We start from the raw sequence: 7,787 nt of genomic DNA, 5'->3' as shown, positions 1-7,787 counted from the left end.
CATGTGAAAGTTGTGGGATGACTGATGACAAAGACCAGCTAACATCAAGTAGCTAGTAATTTTGTCTATGTAGCTGTTCTGAATTTCTTTCATAGCAGATGCTGTTTGATGGACATTAATGTAGAATACAATAAAATCTTCACATTTCATGTTTCCTCCACATGTTCACCCACATTCCTCTATCTCTACTCCCTTGTCTCTAATTCTCCAATGCTTTTCTTCCCATATCTATGACATTGGTAACTTCTCATTCTACATAAAGTAGATGCCAGGTGAACTGCTCAAAGCTCTGCCTATTGGGAAGATTTTTTTCTTCTCCACTGTCTTTCAGGGACACCCCCAATACAGCTGAAATACAATCTATTTTTGGCTTGATCTTATGTATCAAGCTAACCCAGTTTTAAACAGCGTCAGACTTTTTCCTTTGAGCTGGTCAAAGAGAATCCTCCATAATGCTGTCGTGCTAGGGAAGGAGCATAGTGCAGCTATGGTAGGTAACAAAGGTCATAGACTATCTGATCATGGCCTTGTTCCATTTTCCAGGGTCTCACTTTGTGAAACTCACATGGAGCTTCTCATAAACATCATCTTGCATCTTTTCCCACCACGGTCACTTCCACCTTATCCTCTCTTTCCCAATCATGATATCATTGATGCAATGAATCAGTGTGATGTTCTGTGGGATGTTCAGGTAATTAAGATCTATTCAAGCAAAATTATGGCAGAGGCTCAGAATAACCCTGAGACAAAATTGAAAATTAATGTTATTATCTATTTCACATGAATACAGATTATTTTTTCTTTTTTACTGAATTTATTGGGGTGTCATTGGTTAATAAAATTATATAGGTTTCAGGTGTACAATTCTATAATACATCATCTGTATATTGTATAGTGTGTTCACCACCCCAAGGCAGGTCTCCTTCCATCACTATTTATTCCCTATTCTACTTCCCCCTACCCCTTTCTCTCCAGTAATCACCATACTATTGTCTGTATGGTTTTTTCTTAACCCTTTCACCTTTTTCACCCAGGTCTGCAACCCCCTCCCTTCTGAGAGCTGTCAGTTTGTTCTCTATGAATCTACTTCTATTTCGTTTGTTAGTTAATTTTGTTCTTTAGATTCCACATACAAGTGAAATCATATGGTATTTGTCTTTATCTGACTGGCTTATTTCACTTAGCATAATATTCTCCAGGTTCATAGGGAGTAAAGTCTTAGTTCTCATAGCAAGATTTTTTCTGATATATTGCCTCAGACAAAGGAAATAGAAGAAAAAATAAGCAAATGAGATGATATCAAACTAAGAAGTCTTTGCACAGCAAAGGAAACCAACAAAATGAAAAGACAGCCCACCAAATGGGAGAACATATTTGCCAGTGATGCATCTGATAAGGTGTTAATCTCCAAAATTTATGAAGAACTTATAAAAATCAACACCAAAAAATTTACAAATCATTTCTGATCTTTTCTAAGTGGGATGGAAAAGAATACCTTGTCCAAATCAATGGCTACATACCATGTAGCTGAAGCCATACTAATCTTAGCATAATATAACATCTGGCATAGCAATTACAATCAGGTTTATTATTTGATTAAGTTTGTAATAATACACAGTCCTTTTCTAGGATCTATCGTGTTTTCCTGTGGGGGCCATACTGGTGAGTGTAACAGAAATTAAGGAATCAACACTTCTGTATCATTTAGGGCTTTAATCGTAACAACAATTTCTGCTAAAAAGATGGGATATAATGTTTTTTATTTACTGTCTTGGTTGGGGACTAGGGACAATTTTAGAGGTTTCTACTTATTTTTTTCCACTGTAATAGCTTTTACTCACAGCCCAAAGGATACAATGTGAGGATTAGTCCAATTGCCAGGCCAACTTCAATAATATTGTCAGGAACTGGTTAAATGACTGCTAGGTGGATCCCTGGATCCAGTGTAGCAACTGTGGGCCAAATTTTAGCTCACTCATTTACTACCTGGCCCTTCGGCCCCCACATTAGCCAGGTGGCCATGATGATGCTTTGGGTCTCTGAATATCAGAGTCAACTATGGTTTTGTCTCAGAGTTCTAAAATTGTTTGGTCATTTGTAGGCATCGTTCTTCCCCTCCAACCTCCTCCCCCATAAATTTCACATGTCTGCAGTATTGTACTTGCCACAGCATTCCCCTTCACCAGAATATTTTTCAGGACACCAAGTATGAAATCTTTAACAATCTTGAGCCACTATACCACTTTGTGCAAGGGACTGTCCATGTCCCATCTGTCAACCAAGAGGATACCCTCCTCATTCCCCAGGTGGTGAGTAAAACAATTCCAAACTCTCACTTGATCACAGTTTCTCAGTCTATTCTATGAATAACTTGTCTTAATCTGGGTCTTCCATGAGTAATATTCAAAGATGAGATTAGAGGGGCAAGAGACTTATTAGGGGCAATGCCTCTCAGGGAAAAATAAAGGAAGGGTGGCAGGAAATAAAGAGCAGGAGAGCAATCAGACTACAATGCAGGTCTGATCCTGAGTCAATAAGAAGAAAAGAAGAAAGCTGGGAGAAGTATCTTGGACTTCAATTTAGTTCTAAGGGAGTTTGGTACGGTCATTGGGAAATCCTGAAGTCGAAGTCCTCCATCACAGGGGGCCTATGCTTATCAGGAACAGGCCTGCCTTAGTATCCCTGCCTTGCTGTCATTGGCTGTAAGCACCCCCTAGGAAGCATGAATTTGGCTCCGATGCAGTGAAGGATTTCAGAGTACATTAGTAAAGGTGCCCACAGTCAGGGATCTGATAGGCACATTTTTATAGCCACTACAGAGTGTAACAATTAGAGGATAGTGAGGAAGAGTGATAATTCTTTGAAAACTATTCTTGAGTGATGTTTTTATATCATCCTAGGTGAGCATTCAGAGAGGATATCAGGAGTGGAGAGCAACTTTGGCAGAAAGGATTTGGAGATATACACTTACCTTCCTTTCAAGAAGAGACCCTAAGGAGGATTTAGACTAGTCTTGCAAATTCCCATATTAGACCAGGCTTTTCTGGTGGTATACTGAAATAACTGAACTCTGGAAATGTACCCATTATTGAGTCTTAATTAATTCTTAGTTTTTTTAAGAAAAAAGAATTTTATTTAATCCTCCAAGTATTATTGAAGGCCTAGTATGCCAAGGTATTGTTTCAGACACTTGGAGTATGTCAGTGACAAAACACATTAAAAAAAGGCCCCTGTCCTCTGAAGCTAATACATCTCTCCTGGATGTTTTAGCTCTGGAAAAGGGAATTTTGGAGTAGGAAATAGGACAGAAGAAAGAATTGCCTTTATATTGGCCTTGAGCCTTACAACTTCAGCTCTCAGAATGAACAATGTACTAAAGAAAACCCTCAGTGGGGGTGAGGGACAGGGTTAGCAGGTCCTATAACATGCTAGTAGGCTAAGGGACAAAGTGGGAGATGTCCCACTGAGGATTCCTATGAAAGGTCCTTAGCTTGTATACTCTGAGAACTGCTACAAGTAGCACGAGCTTTTAAGCTTTCAAGCAAGTTCTCTTCTATTACTCAGTACACCTCCCAGGCAAATTTGGCTAAGGATAACAGGCTGGTCTTAAATACCAATGTGGGGATTTAAATGAAGGGCCCGTTATCTCAGTGGTAGGAATGTGGTATAAGAGCACGTTTTAGTGGCAGCAGCAATTAATTTTGAGCCTCAGAAAAACAGAGCAGCAGTCCAGAGTCAGCAGCTGGGCAGGGGTGGTGAGTCAGAGTGTATTTGTGTAACAAGAAAGCCCTTCACGGAAATTTAAAGGGATACTGGAGAAGCAGAAGCTGGTAAAAACTGGTCTTCCTGCAATCAAGCAGGATAGAGGCTTAGACTACTGCCAATATCGTAAAGAGAAGTGTGACTTCCAGGTTGAAAAGGACTGTGACTTGTGGGCTAGATAGTCCAAGCTGACTTCAGGAAGCATTAAAGAAATAGTGTTTGTATGATAGTTTTAAGTCAGAGCCCATACCACAGAATAGGGTATGAGTGAAAGTTTTCAACATGGACATGGTGAATAAGGTTTTATCTATGTATCTAGACATATTTTAATTCATAACTGATGTGTGTAACCCAGCATTTCTATTAATTGTCTTCTGGTAAAAGCAGCCAACAATTCGGATCATCTTCAGACTTACGCCCATCAAAGCTCATTATCAGATCTATTTTTTACTAATGTCAAAAGAATGTAAGAAAAGGCAAAAGAGAATTGGAGAAATCCTTTGTTAGAGAGAGGGAAAAATGTCTGAAATAGTGATTTCAGATATACAACACAGAGTCACCCAGAGGGATAAAATAAAACAGGGAAATATGTACGTAATTATTTTTAAAACTATATAGGAAATACAGTGAGCAGTGCTGCCAATTGAGGCCCTTGGCTAAGTCTTAGGAAAAAATAATAATATTCCAAGAGGCTTTCATCTTAAAATGTTGGCATCTCAAAGATACAGAACTATTTAACAGTAAGAAGGTGAGATAGTCCTTCCTCATTTTTTCTCCCTCTGTTTGCTTCCTTTTTTCCCTTTTTAACACAGAAGAAAGACTTTCCAGACACCATTAAAAGCAACCATGATTTCATTCTTGAAGAGAGGATCATAAGAGCAGACATTAATTTTTTTTTTATTTTTAAGATTTTATTTATTTATCTTTAGAGGGGAAGGGAAGGGAAGGAGAAAGGGAGGGAAATATCAATGTATGATTGCCTCTCATGCATCCCCTGCTGAGGACTGGCCTGCAACCCAGGCATGTGCCCTGACTGGGAATTGAACCGAGATCCTTTGATTCATAGGCCTGCACTCAATCTACTGAGCTACACCAGCCAGGGCAGACGTTAATAATTTATGATTGTCTCATTTGATTCTACTTCAGCGTAGTTTGAAGATAACACATTTCTGTGTTATTACAGTATTAGACAACATCTGTCTTTAGATTCTCTCAGAGATTGGGCAGAGTGTGCCCCTGTGAGGGAATGTTAGGAGGTACAAAAAAGAGATGTTAACCATTGCTGTCCATTTCTCAGAAAGCATCCTTGGCCGATTGCAAATTCCTGTTACATTCTGGTTTTTTTTTATTAGCTGCTTTGACAAATATACTCCTCCCTAGTTAACAACAGCTGCTATCAAAGTTATTAGAGTGAAACAAAAATCTGAACTTGTGTGTGTGTCATGTTTATTTTAGTAAAATAAGAAATATGAAACTATTTCTTAAGGAGCTCAAGCTCCTTAAAGATGAGACTTCCATTAGCTTTGCAAATGGTTTCCTTTACTTAGTATTTAATATTTATTCCACATTTTTATTAAGCCACTGAAAATCTCTAGCAGAAGGCATGTAGGAAAAATAACACATTGGGAACCAAAGCCACAGTCATTCATTAACAATTTAGCTGACACTAGCCAAGCAGCTTTGCCAGAAAGAATGGACATGGTGCCCTGGCCACTAGAGAGGATTAAAGGAGAATAATGCTAGAGAATGGAGGCTGGAATATTTGCCCTGGGCTATCACAATTTGTGAAGAGGCCTGGGCAAACAAGTTTCCTTATCACCTTAAGAGGTGATAAGGAAACTAGAGAAAAGGAGATAATGGAAGGGGCTGTACTAAGGGATAGATAAATGTTAAATTTTGTCTACTTCTCATATTTACCTCAGGCTAGTGCTAGCCAAGAGAGCCAAGAATTACCTCCCATGGGACAGAGATGAAGAGATTCTGTTTATACCAGGAGAGGGAAGAAACCTCCAGTAAGCAGTTTAAGCATCCTTCTTTAGCACACATCTTTAGGCTAATCTTTATCTGCTGATCTTTGTAAAAGCCTTTCTGGAAGCAATGCTGTACTCCTTTGTACTCTGTTCTTGACCAGAGATTGAAAACTTTTAGGATCTTCTAAGCATCACTTTCTAAACAGATTGTCATAAAATGGCACTAATATATACAATCCAAAATTGTGGCCCATCTACTTTTTCCTCTGATGTTTACATTCTCCTGCTCATGTGTGTTCTTTAGTGTCCCACTATTCTTCCTCCTGTCAAGAAGATGGTACCCTTTATATCTCCTGATTTATCTTCTTTCTCATCAATATTAATGAAGTCTTCAGGTGGAATCTTCTCAGAGCCAAATCTCATTGCAATAACTTTTCACTTTCCATTTACTATTGTAGTCAACACTTTTAGTCATCTGTAGCAAATATATCCCCTCAGAAGAAGATGTGGGGAATGTAAATGTTGACAGAAGGAGGCTTGACTTTGTGAGGTGGACACAATACAATATATGGATGATGTATTGTTGAATTGTACCCTTGAGTCTTATATTATTTTATTAATCAATGTCACCCCAATAAATTCAATAAAATAAATAAATAAAAATTTAAAGCTAAAAGTACTACTCTAGATATAAAAAATACTGGTATTAGTCAGCAAACATCCAAGTCTCATACCCAAAGCTCTCGGTCATCTAATGAAAAGTACTCTTAATAGAAGTATGAAATCCCAGTGATTCATTCATTGATTTATTTACTCACCAAATATTTGTTGAGCAATTTCTCTAGGAAACACTTTCCTAGGTGCTGATAATTCAAAGAGAAGGCATGATCCTTGCCCTCGTGGAGGTTATCATCTAGTAGGGGAACAAGATGTGTAAGTACAAAATTGCAATACAAAATAATAAGTGCATAATAGAAGTATGTACAAAGTATTTTTTGTTCTTCAATGAAGGGAGTCAATAGGCTGGGCTGGGCAACAAAAAGCTGGGCAACAAAAGGCTTTCCTGAGCAGAGGTTGAGCTGAGTGGTGAGAAATAACAGCATTCAGAATGAAGATGGAGGCAGGAACAATGACTCCAGTTAAGTTTTCCTTGAGTCTGGAATTCATGAAGAGGGTTAGTAGAAGATTTTATCCCTAGTAGCAGCAGAGCTAAAAATGATAATGGATAATTATGAGAGATGTTGAGGCAGAATGACAGGTAGAGTTCAATAATGTGGAAGAAGAAGGCAAAGATGCCTCCCAGGTCTCTAAGTGTGGAAAGAGCCTTAGGTATTATTTAGTCCCACTTCTGACCAAATGCGGTAGTATTGCCCATAGCATTCTCAAATGGTGGCCCAGTAGCCTCTCCTGAGACTCTTTCAGGGTGGGAATTATCTGCTTCACCAGGCTGCTTCATCCTAAACAGCCTGGATTTTAGAAAGAGCTTCTTTACATTGACCCGGAAACTGCTTCTCCTCCTATTCCATCCATTGGTCTTAATTCTGCAGAGACTAGCTCTGTTTCTTGAGGTCTAGGCCTAAGCCTTTTAGATTCTTAAATAACAGCAAATTGTGTCTCTTTAGTCTTCTCCATTCTTCTTTTCTCAAAAAATTCCCAAGCCTTCAGGAAAATCCTGACAAAATCTCTCAGTCATAATGTTGACATATGTAAAAAACAGCTTTTCACATTTCTCCAGAGGTTGAACCTGGTGTCATAAATGTTTAGTGCCATGATATTACAATGGCTGTTAGCGTATCAGCCTCATGAGCAGCACAGTGATAGAAGAAGGGGACAAAACAAATGTTAGAGAATAAATAGTATATCCCCTTAAAATAGTCACCAATGGGTGCTGGCCCAGTGGCTCAGTTGGTTGGAGTGTCGTCCTCTATAACAAAAGGTTGCTGGTTCAATTCCCAGTCAGGGCATATACCTAGGTTGCTGTTTAATTCCCAGTTGGGTATAATCATCATTTTTCTCTCATATCAATGTCTCTCTCTCTCTCTCTCTCTCTCTCTC

The sequence above is a fragment of the Artibeus jamaicensis genome, unplaced genomic scaffold, assembly GCF_021234435.1.
Source record: "Artibeus jamaicensis isolate MK-2021 breed Jamaican fruit bat unplaced genomic scaffold, CSHL_Jam_final contig_391, whole genome shotgun sequence".
In the NCBI taxonomy this organism is placed as follows: domain Eukaryota; kingdom Metazoa; phylum Chordata; class Mammalia; order Chiroptera; family Phyllostomidae; genus Artibeus; species Artibeus jamaicensis.
The sequence above is the reverse complement of the archived record's forward strand: the minus strand, read 5'-3'. Positions refer to the sequence as shown.